This window comes from Ranitomeya imitator, chromosome 1 (genome assembly GCF_032444005.1).
Source record: "Ranitomeya imitator isolate aRanImi1 chromosome 1, aRanImi1.pri, whole genome shotgun sequence".
Lineage (NCBI taxonomy): Eukaryota > Metazoa > Chordata > Amphibia > Anura > Dendrobatidae > Ranitomeya > Ranitomeya imitator.
This window is the reverse complement of record NC_091282.1, coordinates 1,129,982,390-1,130,006,964: the sequence shown is the minus strand read 5'-3', so window position 1 is coordinate 1,130,006,964 and position 24,575 is coordinate 1,129,982,390. Positions and strand designations below refer to the sequence as shown.

Genomic DNA, 24,575 nt, shown 5'->3' with positions numbered 1-24,575 from the left:
TAGGCTGTCACTTGATATAGTTACATATCCCAATCAGTTTTTTGACAAAGGATAACACATCCGAAACGTTGCCACGCCATTCAGGCATTAAAGTCCACTTTTTTTCAATTGTTTTGTGCCGCTTTTCCTTTTTTGAGTATCATACACACATACATACATACACACACACTTTTTTTGTGCAAAGTACAACTATCACCAAGATAGGGTGGGAATTAGTGCGGTGCTGTCATGGATCTGGAAAATCAAGTTACCGGTAAGTAATTATTTTTTCCTTTCCCCATGACAGCACCCACTTGAGAGAGGGGATCCGCCCCTAGGAACAGGAAAAACTATGGAGAGATACATACATGAGGGGAAGAAATAGAAGACTCCTAGGGTGGGACAATAGCGGATAAGGCTAGGTTCCCACTACGTTAGTGCAGTCCGTTCAACATATCCGTTAAACGGACTGCACTAACGCAAGTGCTGGCACTTGCACAGCGCTAGCGCAGATGGAGCTTCTGCTAGCTCCATCTGCGCTAGCCGCGAGCTAGCAGTGACGGACCCGAAAACGCTGCAGGCGGCGTCTCGGGTCCGTCACTCAATGATGACGGCACATCGCTAGCGCACGCCCATTGTGGGCGTGCGCTAGCGATGCGCTCGCCATTGCTTGTAATGGCGGCGTTAACGGACTACGTTACACCGCGTTATGCCGCGGTGTAACGTAGTCCGTTAAACGGGTTCACACAACGCAGTGTGAACCCAGCATAAGACTTTCCTCCCAAAGGCAGGCAAGACTTGAAAGCCCCAGGTTCAATCTATAGTGGCTGGCGAAAGAAGGTAGAGGGTGAATACCATACTGCCGCATTACAAATTTGCTCTATCGACGCATTTGCCCTTTCCGCCCAGGATGTGGCAATAGCTCTTGTGGAGTTTGCCGTTACCCCTAGTGGAGGGCATTGCCCTGAAGAGTAGGAGAGTGCAATAGCCAAGCGGAGCCACTGTGCAATAGTAGATTTTGTGGCCTTCTTTCCCGTTTGCTTCCTGAAAGGAGACAAAAAGGGCCAAAGACTGTCGCCATGGTTTTGTCACTTCTAGGTATTGAATTAGGCAAAGTCTGACATCAAGGCAATGAAAGGTTTGTTCTCCCTGGGATTTTGGGTTAGCACAAAATGAGGGTAAAAGTATCTCCTGGTCCCTATGGAATTTTGAATTGACCTTTGGTAAGAAGGCCAGGTCCGTTTTAATTATTACTCTGTACTCCAAAAAGGTAGTGTATGGAGGATCAATAGAGATAGCTTGAATCTCACTAATGCGTCGAGCCGACGTAAGGGCAACCAGGAGAACCGTTTTTAAGGTTAGAATTTTTTCTGAGATGGAGTTAAGAGGCTGAAAAAGGAGGAGAGGTTAAGGCCTGGAGCACTAAATTTAGATCCCAGGGAGCTACCTTTGGCCGATGTTTAAATGGTCTGGCTGTGAAGGAGGCTCGGATGAACCTATACACCCAGGGGTGATCAGCCAATTTTTGATCAAATAAGGCGCCAAGCGCCGAAACTTGCACCTTTAGGTTGCTGGTAGATAAACCCCGTTCCAACCATTTTTTGAGGAACTTCAAGACTTTACTTATTGGGACTTTGAGTGGTACTTGACGGGCGTCGTCCTGAAAATTCTAGAAATTTTTCCCAGATTTTCTGATATTTATCGGATGTAATTTTTTTCCTGCTGGATAGCAGAGTAGCAATTAACGGAGCTGAAAATCCCTTTGCTAGCAGAAGCCCCCTCTCAAGTTCCAGGCAGTGAGATGTAGGCTGTGTACTTGAGGATGGTATACTGGACCCTGGTGTAGTAGATTTGGACCATCTGGAAGGACCCATGGGTCCGATATGGACATACGTCTGAGCCAGGTGAACCATGCCCTCTTCGAGCGATCAGTATTATTCGTGTCAGGTCCTCTTGGATTTTTTTCAACACTGTTGGTATTAGCAGAATCGGGGGAAATGCGTAGGCAGATTGGAACTTCCATTGGTGCAACAGCACATCCACTCCTTCTGGGTTCAGGGAATAGAATCTTTCTACCTTCCGGTTTTGTTTTGTGGCCAAGAGATCTACCTGTGGAATACCCCAACTGGCGCACATTTCCCCAAATATTTCTTGATTTAGGGACCATTCGTTCTGGTGTAGCACGTGACTGCTTAAGAAGTCTGCAACAAGGTTTTGTCCCTTTTAGGTGTGTGCTTGTCAAGGATAAGAGGTGATTTTTCTGCCCAAGAAAACGGTCTTTTGGCTTCTTCTAACAGAGACCTCGACCTTGTCCCCCCTTGTCGATTTATGTAAGAGACTGCTGTGCTGTTGTCGGATAGGACCACTAGGTATTTTCCTTTGATAGTCCCTTCCATTTGTAGAACTGCTTGCCTTACTGCTGTTAGTTCCTTTAGGTTGTAGGATGCCGACTCCATTTGAGGATCCCGACTCCATTTGAGGATCCCATCTGCCTTGCAGAATCTGATCTTTAAAGTGGGCCCCCAGCCGAGAGGCCTCGCATCCGTGGTTAGTACCACTGGATTGGGGGATCGACCATGGCACCCCCTTTTTTAAATTCTCTAATTTTAGCCACAAATTTAAAGAGTCCTGAACTTGTGGCCATAGGGCGATTTTCCGATTTAAACGTCTCCATTTTGAATTTTTCTACTCTGATATATTGATTTAGGGATTTTAAGTTGAAGATAGTTCTTAGTGAACCATCCGACTTTGGTGTGAGAAACGGTACTGTAAAACCCTTTCCTATCTTGTGCAGGTACTTTTATAAGGACTTGTTTTTCTACGAGATGAATTTCCCTTTCTAGCGTCACCTGGATTCTTTTTGCAACATGGGTGATTTTTACTCGATGAGGAGGGAGGTGAAGTTCAGCCGTAGGCCTTCGGATAATAGGGCGATTACCCATTTTGAGACTTAACTTTTCCCGCTGATGGACAAATAACCAAAGCCTTCCCCCCACCCGGATGTCGGCGTCGTTTGGGGTCTGGTTTTTGAGGGGGTTTATTAAAGAGGTATCCTCTCTCTCATTCCAGGGCTTCCCTCGTGTGGACTTATCCCCAGCTGACCCTGGCCTGCTTTTCTAGAACCCGGAAAGGAACACCGGGTATCATTACAACGGCGTCTTGAGAAGCGGGAAGAAGGGAAGTGTTTTTTCTTATCTGCTGCTTTTTCTAGAATTTAATCTAGTGCTTTCCCAAATAATTACTGCCCTTCACAAGGGACTGCACACAGTTTGACTTTTGTTTCATGGAGAAAAATACAGAGCATCGATGAACATTTCATTAAACAAACTTTATTCCATAAATAGTACAAAAACATGTAATTTAATAGCAAGTATCATTAATTAGTAAGGAGAGCAAAAATGAATGCCTGAAGCATGCTGAGAAAAAGCCCCCTTTCCCCCCAAGTATTGCTACCAATGGAGGAGCACACAAGAGTCCCCTGCCCCCCCCCCCCAGAAAAAAAAGAGAGGGGAAGATCGTATGTATGTATGTATGTATGTATGTATGTATGTATGTATGTATGTATGTATGTATACATACACACACACACACACACACACACATATATATACACACACAGAGGCAACAGTGTGCCTGGCCTAAAAGAAAGCACCTATGTGTTCAGCAGAAATGTCCATAATAGGACTCCATGGTAAGAGAGCACATGCACAGGCAGAAAACCGTACCGAGTCAATGGCAGCATCCGCCAGGAAACCTGCCGCATTTTGTAATGAGGGTATTACTTCCAAGAGTCTGTCCCTTGGACATTTGTCTCTTATTTGGTCGCTCAGTTCCTCTAACCATTTTATCATGGCCCGAGCTGTACAAGTACCGGCCACCCCTGGTTTAAATGCCCAAGTCGATGCTTCCCATGCCGATTTTAAGAAGGCATCCGCCTTTTTGTCAAGAGGATCTTTTAACGCTCCCATGTCCTCGAAGGGAAGTGCTATGCCTTTTGGAGGTACTCGCAATTGCTGAGTCAAGTTTAGGTGCAACCCCCCATTTGTCACAAATTTCATCAACAAATGGATATTTTCGCTTAAGGGCCTGACATTTTGTTTTCCCAATTAGATTTAATACATGCTCGTGGAAAGGAAAAACTTTTTTCCCCTCTAGATTACTAAACAGAGTCTTGGGTTGCAAAAAGAGAAGGTGGGAAGGCAACTAGACACTCGTAAGGCACTTCTCAGCCTCTTAAGCTATAAGATTTAATATGGGATCGCTACAGCATATAATCCAAGATCGCAGCTTAGTGGGTGGTTCTCAACTGTGAGAAATATCGTCTTGATTCCAACAAAGAAAAATGAAAGTGGCACTCACCCCGATGCTGCTGTCAAATGAAGTCCTTTATTCGAATATATACATGAACAAACGAGAGTTGAGAAGGCGGCTGGTAGTGAGCAGGGTGCGGGAGGGAGAAAGGGGGACGTCCCCCTGTCTCCCTCCCGCACCCTGCTCACTACCAGCCGCCTTCTCAACTCTCGTTTGTTCATGTATATATTCGAATAAAGGACTTCATTTGACAGCAGCATCGGGGTGAGTGCCACTTTCATTTTTCTCTTTGTTGGAATCAAGAGTCTTGGGTTGTTTTATGTTATTTTGGTGTTTCGACCCCCAAGGTGGATCTAACTAGTTTTTTTTCCCCCCACATCTTCAGATAATACATACGGCCGACCACACTCTTCGTCTGAAGTCTAAATCTGAGTCATCACCAGGTGGTAATTCCCCCGGTTCACCTTTTGATTCCACATCAGTTTTGGGCAGGTCTAGAGGGTGGATTTTCAGAGCTATGTAACCCATGTTGTTTCATCTGCTCTTTTACGGTGATTTTAACTTCATCTCTAAAGATAGATTTTATGTTTTGGAGCAATGATGAGTATTCCTCGGCCACGGTTTTATCTATACATAGCTGGCAAATCCGCTTCTCACTTTGTTTTTCTGTTTGGCCGTAGCTTTCTTTCCCTGCATAACATGATACAGAAAGACACTGTTACTGACGTGTTTCGCCTTACAAAGGCACTCACCCACCAGAACCTCAGTACCATGGGAGTCTGCAAGATGTCCACCGGAACCGGCAATTGGCAGACCAGACTGTGGATTGTCAGAGAAGCTAAAGCCACCGTTACTTGCGCTGCGCTTCTTTAAATATTATAGGGTGAGAGCGGCGTGAGCGTCCCTGAACATTCTCCCCCTGGGAGTGTCAGCACACCGCTCCCCCGGCGTGCAACATCACTTCCGGTCTGAACCAGAAGTCATCCCATTCACCTCAGCGCCAGCTTAGTGATGGGCACGCCCCCTACCCCGGCCCAGCCTCCGGCCAGGAGCAGATGCCGGGAAGCCTGCAGCGGGACAGACGCCATCCAACAGCCATGCGCTCCGTAATGCCACACATTGCTACCCCTGCGCACTGACCAGCTAGTCCAGCTGCAGACCTTTTCTCCAGACCGGCACAGCCCAAGAGAGATCCCACCATCATCGCAGGCTCCCCACAGGAAACCAAACAGAGGTGCCGCCCCCATCTTTTATCTCCTCTGCAGGTTTCCTGTTCCTGGGACCATCTCTCATGTATAGGTGCCGTCATGGGGAAGGGAAAACTTATGTTCTCATGAGCATCTATGCCTCTTAATGCATCCCATTATTTTATTTGGCTTTATAGCAGCTGCCCGACACTGGCCACTAAATGTGAGTTTCTCATCAACCCATACCCCCAGGTCTTTTTCATAGACTGTTTTGCCCAGAATTTTAGAGTTAAGCAAAGTTATACATATTACTTCTACCCAAGTGCATGACCTTACATTTACCCCCATTAAAGCTCATTTGCCATTTATCAGCCCAAGCTTCTAGTTTACATAAATCCTGTAATATAAAATTGTCCTCCTCTGTATTGATTACCCTGCAGAGTTTAGGGTCATCTGCAAATATTGAAATTCTGCTCTGTATGCTTACTACAAGGTCATTAATGTTAAAAGAGGGCCCAATACGGACCCCTGTGGTACCCCACTGCTAACCGCGACCCAGTCGAGTGTGCGCCATCAACAACCCTTTGTTTCCCATCCCTGAGCCAGCTCTTAACCCACTTACACATTTTCCACTATCCCCATTATTCTCATTTTATGTATCAACCTTGTGTGGCACTGTATCAAAAGCTTTTGAAAAGTCTATATACACTATGGACGTTCCCTTGGTCCAGTCCGAAACTTACCTCTTCATAGAAATTGATCAGATTAGTCTGACAGGAACGGTCCCTAGCAAACCCATATTGATATTGATCATGAGGCGATTCCTCTTCAGATACTCCAGCATAGCATCCCTTAGCATGCCCACCAGGATTTTACCCACAGTAGGTTAAGCTTACTGGCCTAAAATGTTCAAGTTCAGTTTTGCCCCCTTTTGAAATTGGCACATTTGCTATATGCCAGTCCTGTGGTACAGACCCTGTTATTATGGAGTCTTTAAAGGGAACCTGTCACCCCCAAAATCGAAGGCGATCCAAGCCCACCGGCATCAGGGGCTTATCTACAGCATTCTATAATGCTGTAGATAAGCCCCCAATGTATCCTGAAAGCTGAGAATAGAGTAGTTACTTACCGATAACGGTATTTCTCAGAGCCCATGACATAACTACCAGAGAGGGAATCCGCCCTTCAGGGACAGGAAACCTACAGGATAAAAAGGGCGGTACCTCTCTCCTGCGTCAGTTTGGTTTACAGAGCATCAGATGTCCTCCAGGATAGTGACAACAGGAAAATATACAATTTTAACAAAATATTTATCAGGATTACACCGTGTCTAAATTAGAAACACATTTCGTATAATAAGGTGCTCACCGCACACGTGACGGGGGGGGGAATAAGCAGGTGCTGTCATGGGCTCTGAGAAATACTGTTATCGGTAAGTAACTACTCTATTCAGTCGCTCATGACAGCACTACCAGAGAGAATTACAGAGATTATTGCTTTAGGGAGGGACCACAGCCTGCAAAACCCTTCTTCCGAAGGTTAAGTCAGATGAAGAGGCCAGGTCTAAGCAGTAGTGCCTAAAGAAGGTTGAAGGTGATGACCAGGTGGCCGACTTACAGATTTTGTCTGTTGGTACCTCCGACCTTTCGGCCCAGGAGGTCGCCATAGCTCTTGTAGAGTGCGCCTTGAGCCCCTCAGGAACTGTTTCCCGTGGATGAGTATGCCAAGGCTATCGCATCTGTTACCCAGCGAGCTATAGTGCTTTTGGAGGCTTTGAATCCTTTCCTAGGTCCCTGAAAACAGATAAAGAGAGACCCTTCCTTCCTATACTGTCGGGAGGATTCCAAGTAATGTATTAAACACCTTCTCACATCTAATGTGTGGAACCTTTCCTCTTATTTTTAGGTAAGTAATTAATTAAGTAAATAAGGCAGCACACTGCAGCGCTAAAACATGTAAACTTGAAAACACGAAATTTGAACTGCATTACTGCACTAGAAATATGAAAAATGAGAGCTTTTAGCGCATAAAAATGGCCAATTTTATGTGTACCTGGTAGCCCCTTTACGGCATCTCTCTTATACCAGGTCCTACGCTTGCCTTACCTCGCTGAGAATAAACGTCTCCATCTGAATGGGTACATGTGAAACCTCTTCCTAGACTAAAATTCTCTCTCTATGGAGGGGTATTGGACCTGCTGCAATTAAAACACCTGAAGCTAGGAGGCGGAGTGCACGATCAGAAGGCTAAAGAATACATTTCAAAAACCTGACCGCCACATCCAAACATAGACTGAGTGTGGTAGGGTTTGGGAGGAAGGAAGGATTATTTCTTGAGACCTGTGGAAATTGGAAGCTACCTTGGGTAGATAAGCAGGGTCTGTTTTTAGTATTACCCCATCATCCAGGATTTGCGTGAAGGGAAGGTTCGCAGATAGAGCCTGGAGGTCACTAATTCTACGGGCAGATGTCAAAGCTGTGAGAAGGGCCGTTTTTAAAGATAAGATTATAAGTGGTATCGAATCTATGGGCTCGAACGGAGGTTCTGTCAGAGCTGATAAGACTAAATTGAAGTCCCAGGTCGGAAGGTTTTTTATATTTAAGGGTTTAGACCGTATTGCAGCTTTAATAAACCTTGTTACCCATGGGTTAGTGGCAATATTCTCACTGTATAATGCACCTAAAGCCGCTATTTGCACTTTTAAAGGTTCTCACCGAGAGGCCCATATCCAAGCCTTTCTGTAGAAATTCTAATATTTTGACCACTGGGACCCCATCTTGTAGTTTTACCCCAGAGGTGGACAAACTTTTTCCAGGTCTTACCGTAGATTTTAGTTGTTACTGTTTTTCTACTTTTTAATAGCGTAGACACTAAATTATCTGAAAAGCCCCTTGCCCTTAATAGTGACCTCCCAAGTTCCACGCTGTCAAGTGGAGGTTTGTTGACTGAGGGTGGAACACCGGTCCCTGTGCTAAGAGGTCCGGGAGAACCCAGGGATCGGTGACCAATAGGATTCTCAGTCAGGAAAACCAGGCTCTTTTGGGCCAGAAGGGGGCTATTAGGATGATTCTTGCCCTGTCTGGTCTGATTTTCCGCAGAACTGCCGGGATAAGTATGTGAGGGGGAAAAGCGTATGTCAGACCCCGAGTCCAGGGGATCGTGAATGCATCCAGAGCCTGAGGGCCCCCTCTGGGGTTCAGAGAACAAAATTCCCTTACTTTTCTGTACTGGCAAAGATCTTACAGGGACCCCCCAGATTTTGGTGATCCGATCGAAGATACTTTGGTTCAGTGCCCATTCCCCCCGTTTTAACCGGGTACGGCTTAAGAAGTCTTTTTGGTTCTCTACCCCTTTTATATATAGCGCAGAGAGGGATAGGAAGTTGTGTTCTGCTAAGGTGAAGATCTGGGAAGTGGCCTTCATTAGGTCTTGGGATCTGGTCCCCCCTGATGGTTCAGGTAGGCTACCACTACCTGATTGTCTGAAAAAACCCGGACATGATGCCCCTGCAGGCTGGGAAGAGAGAAAAAAAAAAAAAAAAAAAAAAAGCGTGGCTCACTGCCCAGAGTTTTTTTTCGATTTGAGGATACCTCGTATTCTTGATCTGTCCAGACTCCGAGTGATACTGTTGTCCAGGTGAGCTCCCCACCCCGAGGGACTGGCATCCGTGGTAACTATCCGAGATATGTCTATTACCCACAGAACCCCCTTTGATAGGTTGTTGGGATCTAACCACCAGGCTAGGGAACGAATAGTGTTTGAATTTAGAGTCGTGTGTCCTTCTAGGTGTCCCCCCAGTGTAACCTGATTCCTCAGAATATCCCACTGGAGGTCCCTCGTGTGAAATTTGTGCCCACTGTATTGCTGGGAGACAAGCAGAAAGGGACCCCTGCAGTGACATTGCCCCTCTCAGGGTCATATGAGGGTTTGAGCGAGCTCTGGACACAAGATTTGATATTTTCTGGTCTGGAAGACGACATTCCTGCGTTATAGAGTCCAAACTTAGGCCCAAAAACTCTTGAACCCTGGTCGGTTCTAGTTTTGACTTTTGGAGATTTAGGAGCCAACCTAACTCCGTTAGCATAATAAAAATTCTGTCGCATTGTTGGCGACAGTGTTGGGCTGAGTTCCTGACAATTAGGATATCGTCCAGATATGGCATTATTAAAATGTCTTTCTCTTATGTGGGCCATCATTTCCACTACCAATTTGGTAAATATACGGGGTGCTACTGAAATGCCAAATGGAAGGGCCTTGTACTGGTATTGTTTTATTTCCCCTCCCATGACTACCGCTAGTCTGAGGTATTTCTGGGCGTTTTTGTGGATGTGGACGTGATAGTGTTGGATCTCAGCGACGCGTACTATCATGAAGCAATTCGGAAACAGGTTTTTGATTGTTTATTTTATTGATTCTATTTTGAAGGTCTGATTTTTTACATAACTGTTTAGTTTCTGTAAATTTATTATTGTGCGGAAGGAACCATCCGGTATTGGGACCAGAAAGTGGGGAAAAGAACCCTTTGCCTCTTTCCAGTAGGGGAACTTCTTGGATCACGTCTTTGATTATGAGCTTTGAGATTTCTTGTTCCAAGGCCTGTTGATGAGGTGAGGGTTTTAGTGGGGTGACCACAGTTTTGGGGAGGAAGGGAGGTAAAGTTTATTTGAAGTCCCATCTTTATCAGATTTAAAATCCAAGTATTGGTTGAGATTTTTTCCCAGGCCGGAAAGTATTGAGATAATCTCCCTCCCACCCTGGGGGAGGTGTCACTTTGGTAATTCCCCAAGAGATAAAAAAAAAACCTAAGAGGAAGCCCCTATCCCTCCTTCTCCCATCATCCCATCTGTTCTGTTCCCTTGGGGGACGTCTCCGGAAAAAAACTTCCTACTCCGAAAGGACCGCTTAACAAATGGTGTGGCCAGGTTAGGGAACCCCCTTCATCCCTGGCTTTTTGTAAAAATGTCATCTAGGGTTTCCCTAAACAAAAGTTTGATTGAATCGGCTGACGAGTCTGCCAAAAAGGCTGCCGCCCCTCTAATCATGGGACTTGATTCAATCATTTTATGTCTGGATACCCAGTCTTAGTTTTTCCAAGTTATCTATCCAAATCATTAAAGATCTGGAAGTACATGCAGCTGCTATTGCAGGCCTTAAACATCCCCCTGCCGATTCCCAGGCCCCTTTAAGGAAGGTATCGGCTCTTTTATCGAGGGGGATCTTTCAGAGTTCCCATGTCCTCAAAGGGCAATGCGATTTTTGACGCTTTGGCTACTGCTACGTCAAGTTTAGGGGCCTTGTCCGATGACGTAGAAGCCTCTTCCTCGAAGGGATATTTCCTATTAAGGGAGGACACGGATGAATTTTTCCTTTCTGGTCTCTCCCACTATTTTTTTAATTAAGGCTTGAACATTTTCATTAAGTGGAAAGACTACGCCTTTTCTGGCCCAGGCCTCCAAACAATGTCCTGTACAGTTGTCAGGATGTGGATCTAGGACCCCCATGGTTGATCTTACGGCCTTCACAAGGGCATCTACTTCGTCTAAGGAGAAGCAGTGGCAGCCTCCGCTCTCAGAACCCGAGGATGAGGAGCCCTGTCTGAAGCATCCCCTCAGAACTAGAAGAATCGGGAGTGAGAATAGGGTACAGGTGTTTTCTCCTTGACCCCTTCCCCTTTAAGGGATTTAAATGCCGTTTCTACCTGTGATCTTATTACAGATCGTAATTCAAAGGCAAAACTAGGGGATTCTTCACAAAGGACTTGTCCAATACAGGAACCGCACAATTTCTTATCCCAGTTTTGCAACAGGGGTTCTCTGCATAAAGGGCAGGCTCTATGCTTAGTTTTCTCCGTTCTTTTTCTTGCCTAAAAATAAACGGAAAAGGGGACCCCAATTATTTGGTGAACTTTCACGAAGATCACTCACCCATCTTGCGCAGCCACAGGTACCGGTTCTGGAGGAGGTATAGGATCCTGTATGAGATCCGAAGTCGATGTGTCGGCTGGTTAGCCATATTGGAGGCTTTACTCTGGCGTGGAATGGCTGCTGGAGCGGGTGCCTGCAGAGGACCTTTCCTTTTGCGCATCTGGCTTGCGCTGGTGGTGACGCTGCTGCTGCCGCTGTAAGGGCTGCGCCGGCTGGAGCTGCTGATCGCTGTCCATTATTAGGACTGCACACAGCAAAGAGCGACTCCACAGCAGTCTTTAAATAGCTACTTTTGGCGCCGATTCACCCCTCCTCCAGGGCTGCGTTCCAGGGAAGCGCTGATCCCCTTGATTCAACTGCGCATGCATGCTCTGCCCGGGACCCGGAAGTAGCTGTATCTATATCCGGTGCGGTGGCCATCTTGGTGCTCACACACACACACCATGCCACCGCTCTGAATCAGGAAGTGCCTCTGCCGCTGAGGCACACCGGGTCCCTGAAGCCCCTACCCCAATCCGGGGAGGCGGCTGCACTTCCCTCTGCACTCTGCAGCCCCACCGGACCCAGAAGTGGCGGCGGACACTGCGCCAGCGGCCTCCCCAGTCATAGGTCGACTCCAGATCTCAGGTACCAATCCTAGAGGGTTCCCTGTCAGGGACAGGAAACCAAACTGACGCAGGAGAGCGGTACCGCCTTTTTATCCTGTATGTTTCCTGTCCCTGAAGGGCGGATTCCCTCTGGTAGTGCTGTCATGGGCGACTGAGAAAATGAGGTTAGATTATACTCACCCAGGGGCGGTTCTGGTCCGATGGGTGTTGGTCCAGTCCAGCACCTCCCATCTTCTTATGATGACACCTTGTCTTCACTCTGAGGCTCAGGTGCACTTTGACTGCCCTGTTGAGGGCAGAGCAAAGTACTGCAGAGAGCAGGGATAGGTCAGAGAGGCCCAGTGCCTGCGCACTGCATTACTTTGCTCTGCACTCAACAGGGCAAACAAAGTACACCTGAGCAGGAGCATGAATACAAGAGGACATCGTAAGAAGATTGGAGGCCCTGGACAGGGACACCCAGGTGACTATAATCTAACCTCTTTCAGCTTACATCGGGGGCTTAGCTCACCTTCGATTTTGGGGGTGAAAGGTTCACTTTAAAGATGAAAAAATAATGGTCTATCAATGACTGTACTTAAACCCTTTTTAATGGCATTGTGCAGAAGCTTCTAGTTTGGATAAGACTTGAATGGCTCCAAGTTCACACCCATGTTGGTTCTTTTCATGTGTTGTCAAGATTTAGAAAAACTACACCAGGTTTTATGTATACTGATCAACAAAACGCAGTTTTAAGGGAAACAAGCCAGTTACTTCCTTACAGAGCACCCCAGGATGATTCTCCTGAGCATCATTTTTACTTTAATATTCACAGCCAGAGTCATTTTCATTAAGTTTCTTTTTTTATTATTCATGTCAGTCAAGGATACAAAAAATAACAAAACAAACAGCTTTTCAAAGCAAAATAGGAATATTCAGCACTACAATAGCACACAGAATAAGAGCATTTGGTCCACAAAAAAAAAAAAACCAAACAAAACAATTCTTCAATACACTTCACATAAAACGATTGATCTAGCATTTAGGCAATAAGACTGTTCCATTTCTTGCTGTCCCAGAGGTGCATAGATATACCATCCAAGCACACAAAACAAGTGCTATAGGAGTTTACCAGTATTTCAGTGGGCAGAAGATGCAACTAACCAGGAATTTCACCATTTAGAGGGAAACAAACCTAAATAAAAAAACTTGAAATAAAGTTGTTCTGTTACAAGTCTGCACACCAAGTGTTAATACATGATGACATACTGTGATTCCTGAAGCAGTTCATTACAACTTGGGTCGACTGCAACATTTATCCTAGGACTCCCCCTGCGGGCACCTCCGTGAGCCCAGCACAGGCTACTCCTGCAGGCACCTAAGTGACATCACTGCTGTCACAGGACCACCAAAGCCTGTGGCAGCAGTGATCAGGTGACAGCCATGTGCATCAGAGAAAGCCAATGCCTCAGTGGGTGTGACAAATGGGTCACTGCTTCTTGCGTGGGCTGTGCTGGATGAATGGGGGATGGGTGTGGGGGGTGTCACTGCAGGAAAGTATGGCCATTTGCAGTTTTCACTACATCCATGCACCTAGTAAGTTTTTTAGGTTTAAGAGGCTGTCAGAAATAGCTAGCGAGTGCAGTTTAAGTCCGTTATAAAGTGTGACTTGGTGGCACTGTCTGAATGTACCCCAAGCCTGATAGCAGTCATCCTACTCCTGACAATTGGCCATCAGGCTACTGGAGATTACAATGTAATGTACTGAGCACTGGATCTTGCAGCCAGTTAGGCTGGTGATGTTTGGAAATACCAGAACCACATGACATTTAGCTTATATTAGGAGAAATTGCAGCCATTATTTGTAGTGAGAATCCTCAGATACCAACTAGTAGTTATTGTGTTCTAGTAAATTCTTGAAAAGGCTGCAAAATCAGGAGGCTTTCCCATAGGGAGCATTTTAATTTGTAACAGATTTACCACTATGCATGTGACTTCACATATCAGTGAGCCTCCTAGGCCGATATTTTAAGTGCATGCCCCCTATTCTTACCAATACATCTCAGCACCATAACCATTGAGACAGATCACTGGCATTTGGAAATAATGCTGCAGCCACAAGTAACTTCTAGTGAACGTTTTGGCCCACTGTCTGCTGGAAGGGGGAGAAAAAAAAAAAGCCACAATACCCAATTACACATCTGAACATAAGGAATAACCGAGCCAAACCCACTCTTGAGACTTTAGACCCAACTCCACAGGTTAGATTGATATGGCGTGGGAATGGAAATAAGACTTTACTAAATGTTGTGCACAAGCTGAATAGTATAATTATGCAAGCACACATTTTACCAAGCTCTCCACTAGGCCAATGCGAGAGTCAAGAAAGGCATCAGACAGGAGTCTGCCAAGTCAGGTGGTGTAAGAGTTAAATGGATCTTGGCCATCAGGGTAGACAGATTGCAGATTGTAAGCCATAGATAAAGGAAGTGGACTTTAGATGATTCTCAAGTTCCTGTAATAATAAGACCAAGTTTTAGTATACACAAATTAAAACATTGATGTAAATAACTGCAAGTCAGACAATGAACTGTTGCTCCCGACAGGATACAAAAGTAAAAACATTTTTACCTTGAGTTTTAGAGAGCTTTTATATACCCCCCTGTGATGGCCACTGAAAGAATAAGTCTTAAAGTGGGCAAAGCTGGAAAGGGGACACATTTAGAACTAGTTTGAATACTTACTGTTATAATGGACTACCAGAGTAGTGAGGCAGTATATAGCCTATCTAGCCTCTATATATAGCCTCTATCTTGGGAGGCTGTCTAATAGGTGCACATTACAAACCACCAAAAGCTTGCATAACTATAGTTAAAGCAATTGCAATCCATTATAGATCACAGGGAACTATCTACAAAATATTTGTTACATGCAGATTTATCACATTCTAGTATGCACTGCAGGTCAATGTCTCCAGCATATGGACAACTTTATAAAATCCCATAAAAACAGATACAATATGTTGTTAGTAATTCAGCAATGTATACACTTACATGTAGAGTAAGCAAAGCCACAGAGGTTTAAGGCTGTGTGCACACGATGCAGATTTAGTGCAGAAACGCTGCAGATCTGCACTGTGATTTACAGTACAATGTAAATCCATGTTAAAAAAAAAAAAATGATGTGCAGAACAATCCGCGCAAAAACGCTGTAGATTTAAAAGTGCATGTCACTTTTGTGCAGTTCTGCAGCGTTTCTGCACCCCTCCATTAATAGAAATCCAGTGGTAAAAACTGCAGAAAATCTGCATCAATTCTGCACAAGAACCACATAAAAACCATGGCAAATCCACAGCTGTGGATTCTGCCAGGAGATGCTGATTTTGTGCAGAAAATTCTGCACCTCTTAACCCGTGTGCACATAGCCTAAGACTGGGCTGTAAAACTAATCACTGCATAAAGCAGACTGCATTAACAGGCCAAGCTTGTACACTGGGAACAAATCAATGTAAACACACCCGTGTCGTTCAGCATGATGTGGAGATTAGGGTACGCTGGAGCATTTACTAAGCCGCCTGTTTCGGGGCACTGGCCTGCTGTTTGTCCTCATCTGTTTGAGAATTGGACCACTCTCTGTACACACGAGATACTGTTGCACGTGAAAAGCCGAGCAGTTTTGCAGCCTCTGCAACACTCTTGCCTGAAAGGATCGTGCCAATTATCATGCCACGTTCAAATTCATTCAACTCTTTCATTTTCCCCATTTTGGAGCACTAATTGCTGCACACACGAGAGTCTTAAAAATAAAGTTCCACTGCCAGAAATTTCACTCCAGTCGGTCAAATAGCACAGCTTTCCAAGAGATTCCTACAAAAGAAAAGCAAACAATTGTAAGTGTAGAATGAAGATACATATAGTCTGCACAGACCCTGAACAAGCAGGAATATATAGAGAACAAAGAAGCCTTGGATGAACATGACAAACATTTATTCTGAGATTATTACTATCCTAACAAATGACAACTGGGGTATGTACCCAGTCCTAATTCATAATAGCAGCACAATGCGATGCTATGTTACCAAGCTCACTCTTGTCCCAAACTCTCCAAATAGGGTAGCCTCTATAGGCAGACATTGAGGGAACCGTTTGAGCACATCACTAATTGCCACTTATTACAGCCATGTGCCATAACGGAGTGTAAAACCCCCTTCATTGGTCTTTTAATGAAGAGGAACAATTTTCTAGTAAAAGCTTCCACAATTAAAGGTAGTGTTTTGAATCCATAGTTTATTCGTATGTCCCATTATGAACACAATATAAATAAACCCAAACTGGTCAATCCAGTCATACCATTAGAAAGACATGACTAGAGCCAGCTTGCATCCAGGGCCAAGTGCCTCAGACATTGTGTCTGTAGGAACAGACCAAGTGTTTCATGGTATCAGAGAAGCAGGAGTTCCATGTTATGGGCTCTATTATCTAAAAAGATATTTATATATCCATCAACACACTACACAGACCTCATTAAACAGGGCCACTCTGCTTCCCTTTGAATAACTGACCCAGACCTCTTAGGTATGTGAACACCAAGTATTTGCTGTGAAAATTTCTACATGTCATGGCAGTAAAAACAGCTTAAGGCCATGTTCACACGTTCCTGATTTCCCTGCTGTTTTTTTCTGCACTAAAAACCGCAGCTCTTGGCAGAAAACGCAGGTCCTTTTTTTGGTGCGTTTTTTGATGCAGAGTCTGTTTTCTAGGAAGTTTTTTAGGGTTAAAATGGCTGAAAATACCCTAACCCTATTCTAACCTTAGTGGAAAAAAAAAATTCTTTATTTTTGTATTGTCCCTACCTATGGGGGTGACAAAAGGGGGGGGGGGGGGTGTCATTTACTATTTTTTTATTTTGATCACAGAGAGGTTATATCTCAGTGATCAAAATGCACTTTGTAACGAATCTGCCGGCAGATTCGGCGGGCGCACTGCGCATGCGCCCGCCATTTTGTAAGATGGCGGCGCCCAGGGATAAGACAGACGGACACCGGGAGGCTGGGTAAGTATAAGGGGGGAGATGAGGGCACGGGGGGGGGGGCAGCCACACTGCAGCGGTTCTGCACCACAAAACGCAGAAAACCCACAGATATTTTTTTCGTCTGCGGGTTTTACCTCACAATGGAGGTCTATGGGTGCAGAACCGCTGCAGTTCCGCAAAAAGTAGTGACATGTTACTTTTTTACCGCAGCTATTCAGCGCAGCTTTTTTAGTTAATTCCCGCATCATGTGCACAGTGGTTCCTGTTTTCCATAGGGTACATTGTACTGTACCCTGCATGGAAAACAGCTGCGGAGCCGCAACGGCAAAGTTGCGGCGGTTCCGCAGTAAAAAACGCACTGTGTGAACATGGCCTAAAATATACAAGTTTGTTGCAATTTTCTACACTGTATGGGTGAAACCACAGCAAACACTGAAAGAACTGGCATGCTGTAGATTAAAATCTGCAAGAAAAAAAAAAAAAAACAACATGTGGACAAGACATCACAAATCTGATTGCTGGGCCTAGGCAATCCTTCAGGTTGTGACAAAACTGCAGATCATAAAAACAAAACACACTAACATGTTCACAGACCCTTAGGACTTTTTCCTACATTGTGTTTTACCCCAGCATTTTTTAATGTCCGATTAAATGAGATTTTTCAGGAAACTCATGCTACCTTTTTCATTGCAGATTGAATGTCAGTATTCCCTACCCATTGAAATGGAAAAACAGCACAAAAAAACCTATATATTTTATATAGCATTTATCCTTCAATCATTTTTAGGAGCCAAAAGGGCTGCTAGATATATTAAAGTGCAGTATTGTGGATTTCTAAAAAATAAAAAACATAGGCAAATGGTGTTCAGAGGGGGAAGAGGACTTGAACGCTACCACCACGTATTGATAGCAGCAATGCCCCTTGTCAGTACCCCAAAACACTGCCTGCAAGTGGAGATTCGGATTCAGCTTTTAGCCCAAGTCATATTGCAAAAGACTGATTAACCCCTCTGTGACCTTGGACGTACTATCCCGTCGAGGTGCCCTGGGCCTATCTGACCCTTGACGGGATAGTACGTCCTGCCCTTTAATGCGATACCGCGACTTAAGTCGCGGTGATCGCATTAAAATTCCGACGCCATCTCACCTGGGGGGAGATGGCCTCGGCATCCAGGGCATTGTCGCCGCCCACCCGCCCTCTCGATCGCTGTGATTGGCTGTTCAATTCTGAACAGCCAATCACAGCCATTCTCATTGTTTCAGCCAATCGGAGCGGCTGAAACAATGAGGTCACAGGCTAGGATCGAGTACCGATGTACTCGATCCTAGGTCCGGTGCCTGGCAACGCCAGGCACCGGCAAGAACACCCCGGATTGGCGCGATCGCGCCAATCGCAGGGCACCGCGCGGTATTACCGCGCTGTGCCCTGCCGGAACCTGCGTGGATCGGTGCTCTAATAGCACCGATCCTAGGATAGGACACAGTGCAGGCCCAGCAGGGCCTGCAGGAGCCGATTGGCGCGATCGATGTCATCGTCAATCGCGCCAATCACAGGGCGCAGCGGCGATCACGCTGTGACCGCTCTGTGCCCTGCAGGTGACCTGGCTGTGACCTGCCTAGGATGGCGCGAACAGATCCGATCCTAGGCAGGTCACCAGGAAAGCTCTGATTGGTGGGATCGATGTTATGGTCGATCCCACCAATGACAGGTCACAGCAGCAGCATGACCGCTCTGTGACCTGTCTGTGTCACCTGCCTGACCTGTGTATGACCGCTCTGCAGGGTCCTCATTCTAGCTGAGGATTCCTACAGAGCGGTCATACTGCTGGATCTCCCTGCTGGATTTTGTGCCTGGATCTCCCTGCCGTGCTGGGTATTGTGGTGCCACAGCAGCCTGTAGCACCACAATCCCTGCTAAAGAAAGAAGACAACTAAACGTAAGTTTTATCCCTGATCCCTGCCCAATCCCCGTTCATCCACCCCAATCCCCCCTTCCCCCTCTTTTTACCCCCTCCACCCCCATTTGTGCCGCCTCCGTGCGCACATTTAGTAGCCGCCGAGCGTTGATTGGTGACGCAGTTCACCGATCAACGCTCGCGCTCGCTTTTTTTCCCTCGCCCCCGTTGCGCCAACTCCGTACACACATTCCGCAGCCGCCAAAGTTTGATAAGTGACGCAGTTCACTTATCAGAGTTTGTGCCTGCCGTTTTCCTTTTTTTTTACCCCCCTTTTGCGCCACCTGACTACAACCGTACGTTTTGATCACTGATCCCTGCCCAATCCCCACTTCCACCCCCATCTCCCTTCCCCCTCTTTTTACCCCCCTTTGCACCTCCTTCCGTGCGCCCATTTAACAGCCGCCGAGCGTTGATTGGTGACGCAGTTCACCGATCAACTCTCGCGCTCGCTTTTTTCCCCTTCAGCCTTTTTGCGCAACCTCCGTACACACATCCCGCAGCCGCCAAACTTTGATAAGTGACGCAGTTCTCTTATCAGTGTTTGTGCCTGCTTTTTTTTTTTTTTACAGGTTTTTCTTCTCCTTTTAGCATTTTCTTTTCAGATAAGTTTGCACAAATCACTATCCCCCCACACATACACATACAGTTATCAATAAAGTGCACCCAATCACCATATTCACACAAAAATGTCCCGCTCGTCCCAACAGCGCTATTCATTGGAGGAGGCATATGCTTTCCTTGCCTCCGACACTGATAGCGAGGGAGAGGATCCCACTTTTCTGATTCTTCATCCTCTTCCTCCTCCTCGGGTCCTGCGGAACCACCACGCAGACGCCCCAGGACAGAAGATGAGGCAGCCCCCACCACTCCTGAACCAGCGCTCCCCACTGCGGAACCCACATGGACCTCGCCCCCCGAAAATTACGAGCCACTGATTCCTGATTTTGTGGCAGAATCAGGAATCAAGTTTGACACCACGGGCCTCACAGAAACAGACTTTCAAAGTCTTTTTCTCTGAGGATTTTATTAACCTCATGGTGGAGCAAACTAATTTGTATGCTCGTCAATTTTTGGAGCAAAACCCCGGTACATCATTTTCCAACTGGTCTCCTGTAGACGCAGTTGAAATGATGCAGTTTTGGGGCCTGGTCCTCCACATGGGGATCGTGAAGAAGCCAGAAATGCGGCAATATTGGAGTGTAGATGTTTTATATAACACTCCAGTATTCCGAATGGCCATGGTTCGGAGACGTTTTGAGGCCATCCATAAATTCCTGCATTATTCCGATAATGCACAGTGTCCCGCACGAGATGACCCCAACTTTGACCGTCTGTTCAAAGTTCGGCCGGTCATCGAACACTTCAACAAAAAGTTTTCTGAAGTGTACGTGCCCAAAAGGGACATCTGCGTGGATGAGTCCTTGGTCCATTTTAAGGGGCGGCTCGGATTCCGTCAATACCTGCCCAACAAAAGGGCCAGGTACGGAATCAAACTCTACAAGCTGTGTGAGAGTGCCTCAGGGTACATCCACAGGTTTAGAGTGTATGAAGGGAAGGACAGCAGGATTGAACCCCCTGAGTGTCCTCCTGTCCTGGGAGTGAGTGGGAAGATCGTGTGGGATTTGGTGCACCCACTGCTGGATAAAGGTTATCACCTCTATACTGATAACTTTTATACCAGCATCCCACTCTACAAATCCCTCTCTGCGCGAGGTACCGCAGCCTGCGGTACTGTGCGCAAAAATCAGAGAGGCCTCCCAAAGACGCTACTTCGGCAGATGCTCAGAAAAGGTGAGAGCAAGGCCCAATGTAGCGACCACCTGCTGGTGGTCAAGTACAAGAGGGATGTCCTTCTCTTGACCACCATACACGGTGATGGCAGAGCCCTCAGCACTGTACGGGGTACCTCTACACAGGTCTGCAAACCGGACTGTGTACTGGGCTACAACAAAAGCATGGGGGGGGTTTGATCTCTCTGATCAACTCCTCCAACCATACAGTGCTTTGAGAAAGGCCAAGGTGTGGTACAAAAAGTTGGCCGTCCACATCGTACAAATGGCAATGCTCAACGCTTTCCTGCTGTTACGATGTGCACGCCACACCGATACGTCGTACCTTCAGTTCCAGGAGGTAGTGGTTAAGGCCCTGATATTTGGTACTCCGGAAGGAGAGGGCCCCAGTACTTCCGGAACTGAAGGTGCTCGTATCGTACCAGGCCAGCATTTTCCGGGGGTGGTCCCGCCAACCGGCAGAAAAGGTAAGCCGCAAAAAAGGTGCCGAGTGTGTTACAAAAGGGGAATACGCAAGGACACCATTTATCAATGCGACACCTGCCCCGAAAAACCTGGCCTGTGTATGAAGGATTGCTTCAGATTGTACCACACCTCCATGCACTACTAATTTACTTTACAAGAAAGCGTACATTAGTTCCAAAAAGGGGGCACATCTAGATAAGTTCCTTGGGGGGGGTCTAGGTTCCAAAATGATGTCACTTGTGGGTTTTTTTTTACTGTTTAGGCACATCAGGGGCTCTGCAAACGGAACATGACGACCGCAGACAATTTCTGCATTCCAAAACGTCACAACTTCCCTTTCGAGCCCCAACGTGTGCCTAAACAGTTTTTTCCCACATATGGCGTACCAGCGTAATCAGGACAATTTGGACAACAACTTTTGATGTCCAATTTCTCCTGTTACCTTTGGGAAAATTAAAAATTGGGGACTAAAATATCATTTTTTGTGGGAAAAAATAGGATTTTTTATTTTCACGCCTGGGCATTATAAACTTTAGTGAAGCACGTGGGGGTTCAAATTTCTCACCAAACACCTAGATAAGTTCCTTAGGAGGTACAGTTTCCAAAATGGGGTCACTTGTGGGGGGTTTCTACTGTTTAGTCACATCAGGGGCTCTGCAAATGGAACATGATGCCAGCAGAACATTCCATCAAAGTCTGCATTCCAAAACGTCACTACTTCCCTTTCGAGCCCCAACGTGTGCCCAAACAGTAGTTCCTCCCCACATATGGGGTATCAGCGTACTCAGGACAAATTGGACAACAACTTTTGGGGTCCAATTTCTCCTGGTACCCTTGGGAAAATTAAAAATTGGGGACTAAAATATCATTTTTGTGGGAAAAAATAGGATTTTTTATTTTCACGCCTGGGCATTATATACTTTAGTGAAGCACGTGGGGGTTCAAAATTCTCACCACACAACTAGATAAGTTCCTTAGAGAGTCTAGTTTCCAAAATGGGGTCACTTGTGGGGGGTTTCCACTGTTTAGGCACATCACGGGCTCTCCAAACGCGACATGGCGTCCGATCTCAATTCCAGCCAAATTTAGCTTGAAAAAGTCAAACGGCGCTCCTTTCCTTCTGAGCCCTGCCATGCGCCCAAACAGTGGTCCCCCCCCACATATGGGGTATCAGCGTACTCAGGACAAATTGGACAACAACTTTTGGGGTCCAATTTCTCCTTTTACCCTTGAGAAAATAAAAAATTGGGGACTAAACGATCATGTTTGTGGAAAAAATAGGAATTTTTTTTTTCACGCCCGGGCGTTATTAACTTTCGTGAAGCACTTGGGGGATAAAAGTGCTCATGACACATCTAGATAAGTTCCTTAGGGGGTCTAGTTTCCAAAATGGTGTCACTTGTGGGGGGTTTCCACTGTTTAGGCACATCAGGGGGTCGCCAAACGCGACATGGCGTCTGATCTCAATTCCAGCCAAATTTAGCTTGAAAAAGTCAAACGGCGCTCCTTTCCTTCTGAGCCCTGCCATGCGCCCAAAAAGTGGTTCCCCCTCACATGTGGGGTATCAGCGTACTCAGGATAAATTGGACAACAACTTTTGAGGTCCATTTTCTCTTTTTACCCTTGGGAAATTAAAAAGATTATTGCTGAAAGATCATTTTTGTGACTAAAAAGTAAAATGTTAATTTTTTCCTTCCATGTTGCTTCTGCTGCTGTGAATCACCTGAAGGGTTAATAAACTTCTTGAATGTGGTTTTGAGCACCTTGAGGGGTGCAGTTTTTAGAATGGTGTCGCTTTTGGGTATTTTCTGCCATATAGACCCTTCAAAATGACTTCAAATGTGAGGTGGTCCCTAAAAAAAAATGGTTTTGTAAATTTGGTTGTAAAAATGAGAAATTGCTGGTCAAATTTTAACCCTTATAACTTCCTTGAAAAAAAAAAGTTTGTTTCAAAAATTGTGCTGATGTAAAGTAGACATGTGGGAAATGTTATTTATTAACTATATTGTGTCACATAACTCTCTGGTTTAACAGAATAAAAATTCAAAGTTGGAAAATTGTGAAATTTTCAAAATTTTCGCCAAATTTCCGTTTTTTTCACAAATAAACGCAAGTTATATCGAAGAAATTTTAGCACTATCATGAAGTACAATATGTTACAAGAAAACAATCTCAGAATCGCTAAGATCCGTTGAAGCGTTTCGGAGTTATAACCTCATAAAGGGACAGTGGTCAGAATTGTAAAAATTGGCCTGGTCATTAACGTGCAAACCACCCTTGGGGGTAAAGGGGTCGACAAGTGACCGGTAGGATCGCTACTTCCCATAGGTGGCGCTAGTTAGTTCTCTTACTCTGAAGAGAAGATTTGTATATTTAGTTTCCCGAAAGCGCAATAAAGGCATGAAGTCTCCCCAATGGCTGGCATGCCAGACACCGCATGTATTACTGCACAAGGACAAAACAGAGCCCTTAATGGATGAGGAGCAGATGGAGCCAGAGGGGAGGCTTAGGCACTGGATTGGCATTTTGAATACTTGGTGATTTGCAGATTATTCTTCTTACTTACTAGTCTCCTGTAGCCTGCACAGTGCCCCCCCATGACAATGTAGCCCACCAGGCCTCCCCCGCTTTTCTATGATCACAGCAAAGGTTAATGTGCAGCACAACATGGCGCCAGCAGTCACTGGAGCCTTGTTATCACTATTTAGATGCATCAGTGGAGAAACAAAGGCCCCAGATGCTCCGCCTGCAGCGCTCCCCCGCGCCTCCCAGCCGCAGACCCGCATCACGTGGCGCAGCGCTCACAGCTGGGGAGTTAACCCCCTCCCGGCCGGGTAGTTCTTGTCCCTCACGACAGGATACAGGGGGGAGATGGCGGCTCCGCGCTGTGTTTTAGAGAGGGTTCGCTCTGCCCCCGGTGATGCCACTGCAGGCACGGCAGCTCTGAGTGGACAATGAGGGGGCGGACGAGCGGCGGCACATGACCAGACCTCGGCCTGTGCTGAGAAGAATAGTGGCCGGCCGCCAGGCTCCGCGGGATACGACGACGAGCGAGCACCGCGGCTCTTACCGACGTCTCGGCTGCACCGTAACCCCGGGCAACAGCTGAATCCGCCGCCCCGCGCAGCACGTCCCGCACACAGCTCGGACCTCGCACTGCTACTTACCAGCAACCGAACTCAGAGAGGAAGAGGCGGGCCGGGCCGCAGCTAATAAAGGCGAGCAGCTCTCGCGAGAGTCAGGAGGGGGGGGGGGGGGGGAGGGGGGTTGCGCGCGTTGCCAGCAGCCAGACGCCACGTGACTGATTCTCGCTCCTGCTCCAAGCTAATGTGTGCAGCGGAAC

The 24,575-nt window shown here is 46.3% G+C and overlaps 1 long non-coding RNA gene and 2 other non-coding genes across 4 annotated transcripts; all 3 read right to left on the bottom strand.

Moving 5' to 3' along the window:
- Positions 1-12,832: 12,832 nt before the first annotated feature.
- Positions 12,833-24,469, bottom strand: LOC138657013 (uncharacterized). 2 transcript variants are annotated; one of them, XR_011316993.1, is made up of 3 exons: positions 24,400-24,469; positions 15,506-15,854; positions 12,833-14,503 (listed from the first exon to the last, which is right to left on the bottom strand). It is a non-coding gene; the product is annotated as an uncharacterized lncRNA (long non-coding RNA). The 2 variants fall into 2 exon arrangements; XR_011316994.1 differs by having other exon boundaries at positions 24,303-24,419.
- Positions 14,577-14,706, bottom strand: LOC138660513 (small nucleolar RNA SNORA27). Its single transcript, XR_011317903.1, has one exon. It is a non-coding gene; the product is annotated as a small nucleolar RNA SNORA27 (small nucleolar RNA).
- On the bottom strand, positions 24,072-24,187 carry LOC138660520 (small nucleolar RNA SNORA26). Its single transcript, XR_011317908.1, has one exon. It is a non-coding gene; the product is annotated as a small nucleolar RNA SNORA26 (small nucleolar RNA).
- Positions 24,470-24,575: the final 106 nt, after the last annotated feature.